The sequence below is a fragment of the Saimiri boliviensis genome, chromosome 14 (genome assembly GCF_048565385.1).
Source record: "Saimiri boliviensis isolate mSaiBol1 chromosome 14, mSaiBol1.pri, whole genome shotgun sequence".
Classification (NCBI taxonomy): domain Eukaryota; kingdom Metazoa; phylum Chordata; class Mammalia; order Primates; family Cebidae; genus Saimiri; species Saimiri boliviensis.
The window spans coordinates 82,996,251-83,014,772 of NC_133462.1; the positions used below are offsets into that span (position 1 = coordinate 82,996,251).

At 43.8% G+C, this 18,522-nt stretch overlaps 1 long non-coding RNA gene across 1 annotated transcript; it reads left to right on the forward strand.

Moving 5' to 3' along the window:
• Nucleotides 1-2,272: 2,272 nt before the first annotated feature.
• On the forward strand, nt 2,273-18,300 carry LOC104653347 (uncharacterized). Its single transcript, XR_746556.3, has 4 exons — nt 2,273-2,534; nt 11,955-12,184; nt 12,821-12,951; nt 17,495-18,300. It is a non-coding gene; the product is annotated as an uncharacterized LOC104653347 (long non-coding RNA).
• The last annotated feature ends 222 nt before the right edge of the window (nt 18,301-18,522 follow it).

The window sequence follows — 18,522 nt, forward strand, 5'->3', positions numbered from 1 at the left end:
TTATTCATTTATTTATTTTTGAGATGGAGTTTCACTCTTGTTACCCAGGCTGGAGTGCAATGGCACGATCTCGGCTCACCGCAACCTCCGCCTCCTGGGTTCAGGCAATTCTCCTGCCTCAGCCTCCCTAGTAGCTGGGACTACAGGTGTGCGCCACCATGCCCAGCTAATTTTTGTATTTTTAGTAGAGACGGGGTTTCACCACGTTGACCAGGATGGTCTCGATCTCTTGACCTCGTGATCCACCCGCCTCGGCCTCCCAAAGTGCTGGGATTACAGGCTTGAGCCACCGCGCCCGGCCTATTTTATTTTTTTAAACAGAGTCTTGCTCTGTTGCCAGGCGCCAGGCTAGAGTACAGTGGCACAATCTCGGCTCACTGCAATCTCCACCTCCTGGGTTCAAGCAGTTCTCCTGCCTCAGCCTCCCGAGTAGCTGGGACTACAGGTGCACGCCACCATGCCCAGTTAATTTTTGTATTTTTTTTTTTTTTTTTTAGTGGAGACAGGGTTTCACCATGTTGGCCAGGATGGTCTCGATCTCTACCCGCCTCAGCCTCCCAGAGTGCTGGGATTACAGGCATGAGACACCGCGCCCGGCTGTGGACATTTATTTAAATGACAAAGTTGACACCGCTTTTGTTTCTTTCCTAGATGGTTGGCTTGACCACGCTCTCCAATCTGAGGTGGGTCCGACAACACCGACAGGTCGTGCTCACCATCGTTTCAACGCGACTTCCTCACTCCGTATGCCAAGTGTGAGAAACTGTTCATCTCTCTCCATCATCTGTTTCAACTCTCCCTCTTATCTACCTTTCATCCATGTATCTATTTATCTATCTAACTTCCTACATGTCAATCAATCATCTCGATGAACCGCAAATTAAGGAGTGAAGTAGTCATCTCGTTAGTATGTGTGTCTTGGGCATGTCTTTAAAAAGACTCCATTTTAGCTTTCCCATTATAAAATGTGTCTTTTAAGCCAACTGTAGAAAGTAGGACTTAGTATAAAGGGAAGGAGCTTTGTGGCAGGAAATCTAAGGTAAGCCATCTTTTATGACTAGAAGTAAATCCCCGGGTACAGGAAAAAATCAGAGATATGAAAATAATAGGCGTGTGTATATGTAAGTATGAGATATTCATCTCACAGAGCCTGTCCAGTAGAGGGTGATTTAAAAATATTAGAGGAAGGAAAATGGTGTCCTGTCCCCGTTTTTTTTTTTTTTTTTTTTTTTTCAACAAATGGCCTAAACAGATACCTGCAATGATTTAGGTCCCTACAATGATTAAGCACATGTAACAGTGTAGTTTTACTTCTCATATAAAAGCAAATATTATTCTGTCTCTCCTAGTTCTAATTCTAGTTTCCCAAGTACAGCATGTCCTTCTTAACTGTGTTCATCACTTCTGCAATTACTGTGAATGTGGAAGTGCTATTTAAACAAATTTTAGAGCATTATACGAGTGTTAGCATGAACGTTAGCCACTCCTTTCCCTTCTTTTGGTTTTGAATCCCAGAAACTAAAAACAACATTGGACATCAGTGTGATGAAGTTGGCAGCATAATGCTGAATAAACTACAGCAACCCTTTGTTAATGCGTGTGTAGTAATAATGAGGTTCGGCCTTTGTTTTTTAAAATTTCAAAATCTACAGTCTTTTAACAGATGTTGGGCTTAGTTCAATATCCTTCACAGTGACAACTTTCCTTTCCTGCAGGTTATGTGTGCTATGATTGAGGATCTGCCTGTGTTCCACCCTTCAATGAATGGACAGAAATGTAGATCCAGAAAAAAATGTGCCTGTTAAGTTCCTCACTATTTTGGAAATTGCCAAGTGGTTACTGTGGTGGATTATAGTATAGTTTGCAATTCTTTGTCCTTTCTTCTTTAAAAGGATTATCCATCCCTGCCTTAGACCCCTTATGGGTAAGTGTATTTCCCTGACTCCCTGTCAGGCTTGGTCATGTGATTTTCGTTAGCCAATGACATGTGAGTAGACAAGGTATATGCCACTTAGGAGCAGAAGCTTTAAATGTGGTGGTGTGGTTCCGCTTGGTCTCTTGCTCTTCTGTCCTCATCCAAGAGAAAAGAATTTCCCAGATAGGAGCTGCTCCTTCAGCTGCATCCTGGGATGAGAAAATAGCTGTGACAGAGCCACAGCAGACTCATGGTCTGCATGTCTCATGAGGAAGAAATAAATCGATGATGTAAGCCACTGAGGTTTTGGGCATTGTTTGTTATGCAGTGAAGCTGACTAATACAGTTACACAAGGTTTTGCTGAGATTTGCACAGATAAAACAAGGTAGGATGTGAGTGCAAGAAGATGTTATATTTCCAACTGGTAAGGGCTAGTTTATAAACAGAAAAGAACATGTAGCTTACATAACGTTTGTTGGAGAATATATCCTGGAAAAATCATGATATCACAGATATACACTAAAAATCTGAAGGCAATTAAGGAGAAACATTTTCAGTAGACGAGTTATTTAATAAAGAGAGAGCTTGTTTCAGAATTGGTATCTTCGTGAATATTTGGTTTATGCAGACATTTTTACATATATATGTGTGTAATTGCTCAAACATAGTATTATTTTTTTGTTCTCTAAACCCCATTTGTAATGAGTCCTTGATCTTGCCCACTAAGGTTCTGTTAATATTTTTCCAAAGTGTATGATTGGTTACAGATTATAGCTCTGCACTCCAGTAGGTTTCATGTTTATTAGAGTGTAAATATTAGAAGGAGAAAACTGAAGCACCATGATAAAACTTGAGCTTAGAATAGTATCTGGTATAGATTAGATGCTAACAAATACTTATTCACCAACTGAATAAATTATAGTACTGTAGAGTTTAGGTAAGATAAGAGGTAACCTTTATGCTGAGGTTTGTTTGCTGTTTATTTAATTATGAATTCTCTCCCTTCTCATTCTATAAAGACTCTGGGTCAACTCACTCTGGAGGATGTGCCTCATACAACTTATTTTCTTTTTCTTTGTTTATTTTTCTACACAGAAAGTGGGAATCGTAAGAGTAAGAAGCAAAGGTTTAAAATGTTTGGAGAACTTTAGCATTTTGTAACGGCATTCCCTTACCCCTTTCCCTGCTTGTTGAGTATTTGTGGCTTATTACTGTTGTTTCTGTGACCGATGCCAAGTCCACTCCAGCAGCTCCTGTTCTGCTCTCTACCTTAACGCTGTGCTGGCCATGGCTACGAGCGGAAGACCTCATTCAGAGTCTCGAAAGCTGTGTTGGAGGACAGTGAATGGAGAGAATGCAGTCTTGGAAATTTGGAAATAGGTGGGATCCAAAGAGAACTCCCAATATAAAATATGCTTATTGTTCATAAAATAGTTGGTGAATGCATGAACATGTACTCTTTGAGATGACAGAGATGCTTGTACGAAGAGCAGCTGAACACCTGGCAAGGATAGCAATACTTGTGTGTGTCCTAGCTGTGTGCCTGAGCCAGGGTTAAGTCTCCTAGGAAACCAGAGTATCACCACACTGTGCCAAACCCGATCTCATGATGGTGGCAAGAAATTTAGCTTCCTGCCCCACCTAAGTGAGGGTGGCCCTAGTGTTAATAAATTTCATAAATATAACATTTTAAGTATTAAATAGATTTTAATTAGATACATTATGTATTTCTGAAATTAAATAATTAACAATAATAAACCTCCTCATTTACCTTCAAATATTGAGGTAGTGAGAGAAGAGTAATCATTTAGGTTTATGCCTTTCTGGGTATCAGTATTTAAGAGCCCTCAGGAATGGCTGAAGCTGTCTTTTCTCTGTCTGAGCCTCCTCCACTAATCTGTGTGCTCTGGAAAGGCAGAAGCTGTAATGCCTGGTTCACTGCTGAGTCCTCAGTTACTACCTGGGTTCCCATCTTGTTATAGGCACTAATACAGACTCGATGACCGCTCGATGAGCTGTACTGAGAAAGCCGAAAGCCAAGACAGGACCAGCCCATATCACTGCTTGGTAGGAGCCACTCCTAAGTCAGTGTTGCCCTGGGGAGTCTGAGAAAACACCTATGTGAATGAATTAGTGCATTTCTGGCTAAAGGACCTCACTGAAATATAAATTGGTTGCCGAAAAAGAGTACTTCAGGTGACTCACGCTTGTAATCTCAGCCCTTTGAGACGCCGAGGCGGACGGATCACTTGACGTCAGGAGTTCAAGACTAGCCTGCCCAACATGGCAAAACCCTGTCTCTACTAAAAATACAAAAATTAGCCTGGCATGCGCCTGTAGTTCCAGCTACTTGGGAGGCTGAGACAGAAGAATAGTTTGAGCTCAGGAAGTAGAGGTTGCGGTGAGTGGAGACCACACCACTTCACTCCAGCCTGGGTAACAGAGCAAGATGCTGTCTCAAAAACAAAACAAAACAGAAAAAAAAAACCACTTGATATTTAATGTTAAGCATGGACAGATATCTATAATATTAATAAGACCTTTCATTTGTTGAGCAATACTGTATTATGCTATGTTTTAAACATTGACATTAATTCATTTAATGCTCACAACCACTCTGTGGGTGCTGTGGCAGGGAGCCTATGCAATGGCCCCTGTTGATCCTCACCTCCTGGCATTCACTTCCTTTTGTAATCCCTTCTCCTCGAGTGTGGACTGGATTCATTTACTTGCCTTGAATGGGTAGAGTATGTCAAAGTAACAGGATGTCCCCCTTCAAGATCAGGATGTGAAAAGTCTATGGCTTCTGTCTTTGGTGCTCCAGTTGCCATGCTGTGAGCTGCCCCATAGAGAGGCCTGTGTGACAAAGCACTGAGGGAGACCCCCAGCCAACAGCCAGTGAGGAAGTGAAACTCTCAGTCCAACAGACTGCAAGGGATGGAATCCTGCTGACAACCACATGCATGGACTTGGGATAGGATCCCACCCTAGTCACACCTCAGATGGGACTGCAGCCTCAGACAGTAATTGGACTGCAACCTCATGAGATACGTTGAATGAGAAGCTCCGCACTGAGTCGTGCCTGGCTTCATAACCCACAGAAGTTGTAGCTAATACATGTTTATTGGTTCAAGCTGCTAAGTTTTGGGGTAATTTATCATACACCAATAGATAACTAACATAGGCAGGTACTGGTATTATTTGCATTTTTCAGAAGAGGAGACTGAGGTTTAGAGAGGATAAGAAATGATGGAGCCAGGATGTGGACCTTCAGATATGACTCCAGGGCTGCACAGTTAAGAACTAGAATCAGTTTTGGATAGTGTTAAGCACATTACGGTTATTCAGTCCAGGTTGGTACTGTGCAGAAACTTCATGCTTCCAGACTTCAGGAGAGCTAGGATGAGCAGACAAAAGGATGGTTTCCTCCTAAGCCAGGTCAAGATTTTAAAAGAAACACAAGAAAAAAATTATAGATCATGCAGGCAACAATAGAGCATTAACATTCCATTTCTAACAAAGATGATCTTAGTATCAGTAAGAGTTCTCCAGAGAGACAAAACCAATAGGAGATAGATGGATGGAAAGATAGGTAGATTAGATAGATAGGTAGGTAGGTAGGTAGGTAGGTAGGTAGGTAGATAGATAGATAGATAGATAGATAGATAGATAGATAGACAGGTAGATAGATAGATAGATAGATAGATAGATGATAGATAGGTAGATAGATAGGTAGGTAGATAGATAGATGATAGATAGATAGATAGATAGATAGATAGATAGATAGATAGACAGGCAGGTAGATAGACGAGGGAGGATTATCAGGGGAATTGGCTCGTGTGATTAAGGAGGCAGAGAAGTCCCACAACAGGCCGTCTGCCACTACATGCCCATAGTGTGGCTCAGTTAAAGTCCAAAAGACTCAGAACCAAAGAAGCCAGTGGTGCAACTCTCAGTCTGAGGCCAAAGGCATGAGAACCAAGCATGTTCTGGAGTCTAAAGGCTGAAGAGCCTGAAGCTCTGCTATCCAAGGGCAACAGAAGCAGGGTGTCCCAGGTCCAGGAGAGAGAAAGAAAGAATTTTCCTTTCCTCTGCTTTGTTGTTCTGTGTGAGCCCCAGCTGACTGGATGGTGCCTGCCTACACTGAGGGTAGATCTTGCCCACTCGGTCCACTGACTCACGTGCCAGTCTCCTCTGGAAACACCCTCACAGACACACCCAGAGTTGAGGCTTTACCAGCTCTCTAGGTATTCCTTAATCCAGTTAAGACCTCAAATTAACTATCACAGCTTCCCTGCCTTCCAGTCCACCACTCAAAAATAACCACTCTCAGCACTTCCTTCTGTTCTCTAGTCCCTCAAAATTAGGCGAAGCACAGCAAATGTGGATGTACATTTGCATCTATAAAAATATTGTGTATGTGTGTGTGTGTGTGTGTACACATATACATATACAGTTGACTCTAGAACATCATGAGGGTTAGGTGCACCGATCCCCAACACAGCTGAAAAAAATCTGCACGTTAACTCTTGACTCCCCTAAAACAAAATACCAAAAGCCTATTGTTGATCAGAAGCCTTACCAGTAACACAGTCAAGCAACACCTATTTTGTATATGTATTAGATACTGTATTCTTAGAAAAAAGTAAGCTAGAGAAAAGAAAATGTTATTAAGAAAATCAGGCCGGGCGCGGTGGCTCACGCCTGTAATCCCAGCACTTTGGGAGGCCGAGGCGGGTGGATCACGAGGTCAAGAGATCGAGACCATCCTGGTCAACATGGTGAAACCCAGTCAATACTAAAAATACAAAAAATTAGCTGGGCATGGTGGCGCGTGCCTGTAATCCCAGCTACTCAGGAGGCTGAGGCAGGAGAATTGCCTGAACCCAGGAGGCGGAGGTTGCGGTGATCCGAGATCGCGCCATTGCACTCCAGCCTGGGTAACAAGAGCAAAACTCCGTCTCAAAAAGAAAATCATAAGGAAGAGAAAATATACTTACTATGTGTCATGTGGAAGGGGATCATCCTAAAGGTCCTCATCCTCATTGTCTTCATGTGGAGTAGGCTGAGGAGGCGGGAGGAAGGGGAGGGATTGGTCTGGCTGTCTCAGAGGTGGCAGAGGCAGAGGAGAATCTGTGTATAGGGGACCTGCACAGTTCCAGCTCATGTTGTTCAAGGGTCAGTTGAACACACAAAAGCACACACACACACACACACACACACACGTGTGCATAAAAATTGGGGATCATGGTTGTTTCTATTATTTATTGCTACGTAACAAATCACCCCCAAACATAGTGGTCTAAAACAGCAGCAAGTGTTTGTCCCACTTCTGGTTTCCGTGGGTCGGGAATGTGGAAAGAGCTCAGCAGGTTGGCCTGGTATTGCTTGTGCAGAGGCAGGCAGAGGCTGAAGCCTGGAGCACCTGAGCATGTCTCTCTCCCCATCTTCTTTCCACTTGTGTTAGTTTGGGCTTCCTCACAGCATGGTGATCTCAGGCGGCCCACTTAGCCACTAAAGGCTTAAGAACAAGTATCCTAGCAACGAGGCAGAAGATGCATCGCTTTTTACAGCCTAGACTCAGTATCACGTATTATCATTTCTCTCCTCCCCTGCTGGTCAAAACAACCACAAAAGGGTTGTTTTTTGTGAAGGGGATGTCATCTCCCAATGGAAGAAATGTCAAAGAATTCGCAGACAAAGTTTTACATTTCCATGGTGCTGTACTCACACCACTCTCCTGTGGAGCAGATGCACACAACCAAGAAAGTCTCTCAAACAATTCCAGGATGTAAAAAAAATAGAGCTTATGTTCCTTTGTTTTAATTCACCCCCTTCACTCTATTTTTGTAGCTGATCATATACCTGTATATATTCTATAAATAAATACATTGGAGGATGTGCCCAAATGTGTTTTGTACACTTTAAAAACTTTATCAGATATTGCTGAATATGTTGCCCTTAGCCTTACTTCTTTATTTTCTACATATTAAAATTAAAGATCCTCTATATGCAAGCTCTACCAATCAACTTTTCACCTTTTTAAAAACTACTTCATAAAGTTCTATTGTCTAACCAGTCTCAGCTGATGGACATTTCAGGTAAATTCCAGTTGTTTCTGCTATTGTAAGCAATGCTGGAGTCCATCCGTGTCCTGTATGTTTTGGCATAATTTAGTCAAGGTAGTAGTAGTCTAAATTCGTGCAGTGGATCAAAGGGAGCACACACTGAAAATTATCATTGTTATTTTTAAATTGCTTTCAGATGAGTCTATTAATATTGGCAACATGACCATCACTCAACAGTCCCCATAACAATATTTGTGAGTTCCTTTCTCCACATATCTTCACTGGCACTAATTATTTTAAAAACTATAATCTTTGCCAATTAGGTGAACAATGATATCCTGTTATGATTTGGATATGTATTATTAATTTCAAGTGAATTCGCTTCTCAGACATTTGTGTGATTTTTCGTATAAGCTGCCCATTCATATTCTTTGCCCAATATTTAATTTACTGATTCGTGCCAGCTTTTCTGTATTGGTTTGTACCACCTTTTTATAATCTAAGAAAATTAAGCTTCTTTTTCTCATATATGTTGCAAGTATTTGCCCTGGTTGTCACATTTTTATAAGTAATTTTGTCATACAAAAAGTATGCATACTTTTATGGTATAAATTTATAATTTTTTAAATCTATGGCTTCTATATTAGAAAGGACTTCTCTATACAGAGATACAGAGATTATCAACAAACACACCCCGGCTTTTTTTTTTCTTTTTTTTTTTTTTTTGAGATAGAGTCTTGCTCTGTCACCAGACTGGAGTGCAGTGGTGAGATCTCAGCTCACTGCAACTTCTGCCTCCCAGGTTCAAGCAATTCTCCTGCCTCCGTCTCCCGAGTAGCTGGGACTACAGGCACATGCCACCGTGCCTGGCTAATTTTTGTATTTTTTGTAGAGATGGGGTTTCACCATGTTGGCGAGGATGGTCTCGATCTTCTGACCTTGTGATTTGCCTGCCTCATGTTCCCAAAGTGCTGTGATTATAGGTGTGAGCCGCCACGCCTGGCCCACACACCCATGAGTGTTTAAATCTTACAGTTTCAAATTTTACCTTTAAGTTTTTTATCCAAATGGAATTTATTGATGGTAAGAGTAAGGTAAGAACGAGCTTAATTGATTTTTTCAAGTGGCTAGCCGCTGGTTCTAACAACATTTGTTGAATAGCCCTTCTTTTCACCTCTTACAACCAACACTTATTACTTTCACCTGATCCACACTCATCATGTATCTAATACTTACTACTTTGGGTAGGTGTTGACAATTACCTAGAATTAGGGCAGAAGCTACTGTTGCTATAAAGAGAAGGCCCTTTATATAACTTCCTACTACAAGCATATACCTGCCCTTAGAGACTAAGCTGATCTGTCCACCCACCCCCAGCCTCTCTGAGATCATTTTTCCTTATGCATATTTGGCAATTCTTACCCACTTGATTTTTTTTTTTTTTTTGAGACAGAGTCTTGCTCTGTGGGCCAGGCTAGGGTACAATGGCACAATTTGGGCTCACTGCAACCTCCGCCTCCCGAGTTCAAGCATTCTCCTGCCTCAGCCTCCCAAGTTGCTGGGATTACAGGTGCCCGCCACCATGCCCAGCGAATTTTTTATATTTTTAGTAGAGACAGGATTTCATCATATTTGCCAGTCTCATCTCGAACGCCTGACCTTAGGTGATCCACCCGCCTCAGCCTCCCAAAGTGCTGTGATTATAGGCATGAGCCACCATGCCCGGCCACCACTTGATCATTTTTTGGATGCTCTAGGCACAACCACTCTGTAAGTCACTTTCACAAAGTGCTCAAGATTATTCATGTTCATCTCAATAGATGCAGAAAAAGCATTTGACAATGTTCAGCATTCTTTCTTGATTAACAAGTCTCAACACTTTAGTTACAGAAGGAAACTTCTTCAACATAATAAAGGCTATTTATGAAAATCCCAGAGATAGCATCATAAGCCGTGGGAAAAATTGAAAGCTTTTCCTCTAAGATCCAGTACAAGGCAAGGATGCCCATTCTTGTCACTTCTATTCAATGTAGTATTGAAAGTACTAGCCAGAGCAGTCGGACAAGAAAAAAATATAAAAGGCATCCAAATAAGAAAAGAAGTAAAATTTTCCCTGTTTACTGCTGAGATGATCCTATATGTAGAAAACTCTAACAACTTCAAGTACACACACACACACACACACACACACACACACACACACCTGTTTAAGCTAATAAACAAATTCAGTAAAGTTGGAGGATACAAAATCAGCATACAAAAATCAGTATCTTTCTTCACAACAATAATGACTTATCCAAAAAATAAAAAATAAAGAAAACAATTTCACTAATAACATTAAAAAGAATAAAATAATTAGGAATAAATTTAACCAAATAGCTGAAAGATCTGTACACTGAAAATTATAAAACATTGATAAAAAAAATTTAAGATGACACAAATAATGGAAAGAGATTCCATATTCATGGATTGAAATAATTAATATTGTTAAAATGTTCATACTACACAAAGGAGTATGAAGATTCAAAGCCATCCTTGTCAGTATTCCAATGGCATTTTTTACAGAACTAGAGAAATCAATTCTAAAATCTGGATGGAATCACAGAAGACCCCAATAGCCAAAGTTATTAAGAAAGAAAAACAAAGCTGAAGACATCATACTTGGTGATTTTTAAATTTTAGTACAAACCTATAGTATTTGAAATAGTATGTTATTGGCATAAAAACAGACACATAAACCAACAGAACAGAATAGACAGCCCAGAAATAAACCTAAGCATATACAATCAACTAATTTTTGAAAACAGTACCAAGAAGACACAATGGACAAATCATAGTCTCTTCAGTAAATTGTGTTGGGGAAGCAGGATAGCCACATGAAAATTAGATCCTATGTCACAACACACACACAAATCAACTCAAAGTAGATTAAAGATCTAAATTAAGACCTGAAAATGTAAACCTTATAGAAGAAAACAGGGGAAAGCTCTTTGACATTGGCCTTGGCAATGATTTTTTTAATATTACATCAAAAACTCAGGCCAACAAAAGCAAAAATAAACAAGTGGGACTTTATAATTTCCGTGTTAGCACAACTTATTGAGGGATCGGGGATTATAAATGTCAGTCAAAGGAAAGGATACAGTCACGGGTCTAACTCAGACCACAGACAAGTACAGCTTAAACATTTTCCTTAGTCAGTATACTTTTACACACACACACACACACACACACACACACAGAGGAATATTATAGAGCCTTTAAAAAAGAGATACTGCCATTTTTGACAATATGGATGAACCTGGAAGACATTATGTTAAGTGAAATAAGCCAGCCACAGAAAGAAAAATAATGTGACTCATACGTGAAATCTAAAAGAGAAGTTAAATACATAGAAAAGAGACAGTAAAATGGCTGTTACTGGGGATGGGAAAGGGAGAAATGGGGAGAGGTCGAGGGGTACAAATGTAGGATACATAAATCTGAAGGTATAGTATACAGCATAGTTAACAATATTACACTATATACTGGAAATTTGTGAAGACAGTAGATGTTAGGTGCTCTTACCATACACATGCACAAAAAATAACTATGCAAGATGATGAATATGTTAATTTGCTTGACTGTAGTAACTATTTCACTCTGCATATGTATGTCAAAACATCATGTTGTATGCCTTAAATATAGACAATTTTGTTAAAAAGGGAAAAACTACCAATGAATAAAATGGAATTTCTAAAACACCATTTGTCTTTGTGGAGTTGAATCGCTGTAGGGTTGATATTGACATGACCCTTCTCTTTGTGAAGGCACATGGCACCTTGCACTGTGTGTGAGTCCTTTTGGTTTGGTGGGGTGAGTACCTCCACCCTCTATTTATGTGATAAAAGCTAGGATTATGCTGACGTTCTCTTTACCTCACAGTTGTTGTGTTTTTGGTTGTTTTTTTTTTTTTTCCTGATTAATCTAGGCTGCTTGGAAAAAGTTATGTTGGTGCCGGGATTCAACCGTTGCCTGGACAGAGGTGGCCACTAGAGTCATTAGCATGAACATCGGCACCAGTGACTACATAGGTCCCAGGATCGTAGCCAGCTGCCTCCAGAGATCACTTGAGAGGTGCAGAGACTGTGGGCCAGCCCCTCATTCTTGTCTGAGACAGCGACGCCCTCCCCACTCAGGAATTATGCACAGTTAGCAGAGGTGGGAGCTGGGTTCTCCCACACCCTGCAGCAGATCAGAACTCCCAGGGTGGGGACAGGAGGGTAGAGTTGCTGTGCCAGCTAAGCACCCACTCCACCTGTGTGCCGAGGAGGGCTGCTGAGATCCTCCAGTGCTCTGGGCTGGGCCAGGACCCAGATTCCCACCTGAGGTTGGAGAGGCCTCAGAGCTCAGCCCCTGGCCAGCGGAGTCCTGGGAAAGCCAGCAGGGCTTGCAGATATAATCTCAGCAGTGGGACTGTGCAGGTGGCCCCAAGGCCCCTGGCTCCACAGATGAGAATCAGAAGCACAGCCACCTCAATTTGAAAACAATTTGAGTTGTCACACTATTTAAAGGAGTCTGCAGGCTCAAGACCTGACTAGATTTAGAACCCTAAGGTTCACAGGAATCAGACGATTGAGAATGAGAATTCCACATAAATAAAAATATGAAATGTGCAACTGAGAAGCTGCCATGATTTTTTCTTTCTAGGCTGTGGATAATTTCCATCGTCAGATACATTATTTCTGACTGGGGGAGTGGGGAGTCTGAATAGGGCCACTGACTTTTTTGTTCATTTAAAATCACTGTAATTTGCTGAAGAAGGTTGAATAACTCCTATATTTTTTTTTAAGGCAGCTCTGAAATGAATGGCTTCATTTAATGAAATCACAAAAGAAGGAACACCAGCAAGACCACCCAGGCCCCAGCTCCAGTTTTTCCTGAAGAATCTGGCCGCATCTCCCTTTTTGAAGGCAGAGTTTCATCTTGTAATTAGAAGATTCCTTTGTTTCTTTAATGATCCTAAAGCACTGGTGTCATCTGAGGGAAATTACCTTTTTTTTTTTTTTCTTTTGAGGTAGAGTCTCTCTCTGTCGCCAGGCTAGAGTGCTGGAGTGCAGTGGCGTGATCTAGGCTCACTGCAACCTCGGCCTCCCGGGTTCAAGCAATTCTCCTGCCTCAGTCTCCCAAGAAGCCAGAACCCCCACCATGCCCAGCTAATTTTTCTATTTTTAGTAGAGACCAGCTTTCACCATGTTGGCCAGAATGGTCTCCGTCTCTTGACCTCATGATCTGCCTGCCTTGGTCTCCCAAAGTGCTGGGATTACAGGTATGAGCCACCGCACCCAGCCGAAAATGACCTTTTAGGCGACAAGAGCAGCCATCACTGGGGCTTTCAGTGTAAGAGGCCCACACTGAAGTCACAGGCTATGACGCTTTCCTGGAAGAGGCAGGCAAGGCCTCCTGGGCAGGTAACAGGTGTGGAAGGGGGCATCCAGGCACATGTCCTGCTGTGGTTCACAAAAGGTGCCACCACCACTGTCTGTAGGAGGCCGACAAAAACTATTTTGATCTTGGAAGGTTTACGTGTCCTCTTCACTTAAAAGTTTAAGTGCTCCTCCCCAGGCGGCATGAGCATCTGAGGCCCGCGCCTGTGGCAAGACGCAGACATGAGCCACCAGGTCCCTAAGGTACTATGTTGAATTTCTCAATCTGACTTTGTTTAGTTTGGGGAAAACATTTTTTTGGTCCTGAAAGAAAAATCACTGTGGTTTCTCTCCTACTCCCACCCTCTGTAATCGCCACTTGCAAGAGTTGCACCATTTTCCCAGAAAACCAAAAAAATGAGGATGCTGGGCAGACATTCTTTGCGTCTTTTCTTCCATCTCCCTCTGCTCCAGGCAGTCTTGTCTGCCCCCCGTCCTTATACCTCCTTCCTTCATGCTGGGTTCACCTCTTTCTCCTTAGCAGATTTTCTCAATTCTCCCCTTGGTAAATAACCCTTCAGTAGACTTAGAGGTAGCCCAGGTCTTTCCGCCCGTCCAGTGCCAGGACAACCTCTGCCCCATCACAGGCTCAGGCTGAGCCAGCCGCCGGGAGTCATCTCTGCAGCACCCTGTAGTCATCCTGCTTGATGTTTCCCTTCTCCCATGGGCACTTGTAGCTCAAGTCACTCATCAACCACCAGTCCCTGAGCTCCCACTACGGATCAATTGCATTGTGCAACATTATTTTGCACCTGCCTTTGGAAGCCTTCTAACGTCATTTCACATGCATAGGCATGCAGGCTTCTCTCCTCTACCGTGTGTTGTCAACTGACCTATTCCTGTCCTTTCTGCTCCCTTTACCAGGGTGGTGTCAGGAGTGAGTAGCACATGAGTCAAAGCTCCCGGATTCTCTTAAACAGTTCTGCTACTGACTCACTATGTAAGTGTGGACAAGTCACTTCCCTTCCTCAGCCCTAACTTCTCCAGCCATAATACGCTCTCTGTATGTCTGGAAAGAACACAGCTAGAACAAATGGGCTGTCCTCTATGCATAGGTTAACTCCATAATTTATTGTCCAACTTTCACTTTTGAGAACAACAGGGGGTGTTTTCATGATTATAACAGGACAGCCTAAACCCAGGCTGTGTGGTGCATGCCCGTTTCTGGGATCTCAGGTAAAAGTGGGGATAGGAGCAGGCATTCCTCAGCTTATCACCTGCCGGTTCACAGAGGTGGAGTATCAGCAGCTTGCTGCAGTCTGAGCTATTGGGTTTGCTCTAGAGAAGGAGGCAAGAATTTCAGACTATCTTTCATACATTTCTGACCCATGTGCAAAAACAATCAGACGTAACTCTCCAACACCCAAAGGGTGATCTGACAAATGGTGGGTACAGATGAGCAAAACTGTTAAGAGTGACAAAGAAGGCTCTTATCTGTGCATTGCAAGTCCCAGCCTCAAACATTATGCTATGCTGTGCCCCCCTGAAATTTAAACCACCCTGACACCAAGCACTTGACTATTTCAGGTGTCTAAAACAACACCCGGCCAAGTCAATTAAGTTGAGCCCTGAGGAAGGGGTAGAGGACCCCAGCACGGCTCTAAGGGGTCTTAGCAACTTCTGAGAATTCAGAAGTGGAAGTGTTTGCATGTAAGAGCTACATCTGGGCCTGCAGTTCTCAGAGCCCTGGACTTAATTCCTTCTGGGGAGGAATATCCAGGCAAGAACAGAGAACCAGGATGCAGCATGCAACCACAATTAGGAATCAGCAGAAACAGAACCACCCATGCTTGGCTCAGAAACCAGATACCAGGCGCTAGGCAGGAATTCGCCCTTGGTGAGCTGTTGCTTAATTCTCTAGTTCCTCAGGCTCCTGGACTCCTTGACAAAGGCCAAGCCAAACAGGGATCCCAGGTGAGGCCAGGCTGGCCAGCCAGTGCCAGCTCATTCAGGGTTAGACTAGGGCTGGGAGGATCCCAGGCAAACCTTCAGGATGTCAGGCACTCAACAGAATTGCAGAGGTAGGCAAGTTTCTGCACCTCCAATATCCCAGTGGAAAGGTGCTAATTTCCCAAAGGCCTTTCATCCAAAGGCCCAAGTAATCTGGCCTGGGTCTAGCTAGAACCACTGGGATCTGGGATGAAACGGCAATTGCAGGTCTTGCTGGGAGTGTAGAGAGGTTTGGCTACAAGTGGGTCCCCGTTGACAGGGTCACAAGGATCAGCCAGTTCCTAGGTGCAGAGTTGGGATCCGAGGGCTTTGTCCCTAAGCAGCCCCACTGACACTTGCAAGGACTTGTTTTACTATAAAAGGGAGGAGGAAGGGAAAGGGTTTGTTCCATCATCAAAGGTGGAGGGCGGGCCGGGTGCGGTGGCTCAAGCCTGTAATCCCAGCACTTTGGGAGGCTGAGGCGGGTGGATCACGAGGTCGAGAGATCGAGACCATCCTGGTCAACACGGTGAAACCCCGTCTCTACTAAAAATACAAAAAATTAGCTGGGCGTGGTGGCACATGCCTGTAATCCCAGCTACTCAGGAGGCTGAGGCAGGAGACTTGCTTGAACCCAGGAGGCGGAGGTTGCGGTGAGCTGAGATCGCGCCATTGCACTCCAGCCTGGGTAACAAGAGCGAAACTCCATCTCAAGGAAAAAAAAAAAATGTGGAGGGCGGGAAGAAGAAGAACAGGAGATGGTTGTCCGAGTGTATTTATTTTCTTCTAAAATGTAAACTGAACTGGAAGTGCCTACAGAAACACACAGGCACTTTGATCATCAGCCCATTGGGTGGGCAATATGTCTAATCTCTGCTCTGCCCTGCACACTGCGGGCACTTGACAGATGTTTAGCAACATCTCCACCATGGTGGTGGCCACATTTATTGGCTTTGTGACATTCATCAGGGCTTCCTTCTTATTAAAAATGCAAGGGCTGCAGCTATTTGGAAGGACACCAGGTATATTCACTCTAGGTAGAAAACATTTCTTCTTTCTCCAGGAACCCAAGTGGAACACCCCAGATCTTGGGGAATACAGAGAAGCAGTGGGCAGAGAGTCTGTGGTGGTGGAGGTGGGACACAGAGCCGAGCTGTCCCCAAGTTAGATGTCTCAGATGAAGGAAGTCCTCCAGAGTGCATTTCCTCCTGGAGATTCTGCCATTATTGACTGTGATGGTGAAGAATTGACCATATGTTTTACATTTATGTACTCCCATAGATTCTCCAATTCAGGGAGATAAGATTATGGAGTTGGCCCATTTCGTCCCTTTGATTTCTTGTCATTCAGCCCCAAATGCAGAAGCTTGGTGGACAAGCTGCTCGCAGGGAATGACAAACAGTGTGACCGTTACAAGAGCATAAAAGATGGTGGTGGGTAAGAGAGGCCAGAGAGGGAGGAAAGAACCGGTCCTGAGGAGGCTCCTCCTCACTCTGTCCAGTTTTTAAAACTCGAGTTTTTTTCTTAGTTCTTTGTTCTTTCCCTTGGCATTGAGGCTGTCCCAGTAGACACAGAGAGGCTGGGGCAGGGCTGGAGCACTGCGGATCCTCTGATGTATGAGAATGAGTCATCCGCTCAGGCCTCTTTCTAGATAAGCAGAGGTAAAGGCCCAGCTTGGTAGCAGCTCGAGTGTGAGAATCCCTGGCACTGATCTGGGTACAGTGGGCCGACTGCAGGCCCAGAGGCGCTCGTCTCAACCCCAGTGGTCTACTGAGCTGTGCATGGGCCAACTCCCTAATCTTACCTCCCTGCATTGAAGTGGAGAATCTATGGGAGTAAATAATCGGAAAATAACACAGCGAATTCTTGACCATCACAGTCAAGAACGGCAGAATGACTCCAGTACCTTCACTCCGAAGTCCCAGCCACGCCCCCTCTGTGTGTTACAGGCATGAAAGGGGCAGGAGAGGGCTCTCCCCACCACCCGCTAGAAATGCTGGGTGATGGTTTGGCCCTCATCGCATCCCTTCTCTAAAAATGACAAGTCCACGAGGCAGGAAGAGACCATTTCCTGACGGTCCGCACCTGTCAACATCCAAATGGTAATTGAATGCAGGCCCCAGGGAGAAGCCACTTCCTGGGCATGAGTGTTAAAGAGACAAAAATGGTGACGTATGGTCACCACTCCACCAGAAACGGAAGAAAGCCTTAGACGGCCCTGCGTGAACCTGCCCCTAAACACACTGCGCATGCTCCATTCCAAAGGGTAAGGCGGGCGCTGCGCATGCGCGAAACCCACCCTGCGCATGCGCGGAACCCACCCTGCGCGGGAAGACTCCTGGGAAAGAGGCGAGCCTGTACAGTCCCAGGATCAAGGTTAAAGACCCTCTTTTTCTAACTGTCTTCTTTAACTCTCTTTTCTCTCTTGGACCTTCAGGCACCTGCTTGGGTCTCTTTCAAGCGAATTTTCCTTTCTTTCCTGTTCTAAAGCCTTTTAACTAAACTTCCACTCCTGCTCTGAAACTTGCCCCTCTCCTTTTCTGCCTCATGCCCCTCCGTCGAATTCTTTCTTCTGAGGAGGTAGGGACTGAAGCGGAGCCATAGGGATTCTCCGCTGATAACTCGGGGTAACTCGGGTCTCTTCCACTGCTGACATATGTAGCAAGTCCTGTCTTGGGCTGGCAGGCACCATGGCCGACACCACATGTGCAGAGAGAGGGGGAAGACCAGGCAGTGACTCATGACATCACCCTCGTCTCTGGAAGGCAAGATGTAGGTCTCGTCAGGTGCCCTGCAGCGCTGGCCACAGCCAGAACCCCTGCAATACAAACCAGGATGAGGGAAAGCCGCCAGAATACGCCTATCGCGTTTTTTATTAGTAAATCCAGAGAACGTGTTATATAGAGTGTGAGACAATCACCATTGGATGCATTTATTCATTCACTCATTCAGTAAGGAATTTTCCATTTCTTTATAAATGAGTAAAAGGTACAGGCTGGGTGGCCTTGGGCAGTATCCGATTAATGAAAGACAGATTTGAAGAAAAATGTGTAAGGTCTCAAATACCAGGCTACTTACTGCCTTAGTCAGTATTCAGAGGGGAGTCATTGGAAATTTATAATGAGAAGGAAAACAAACACGATT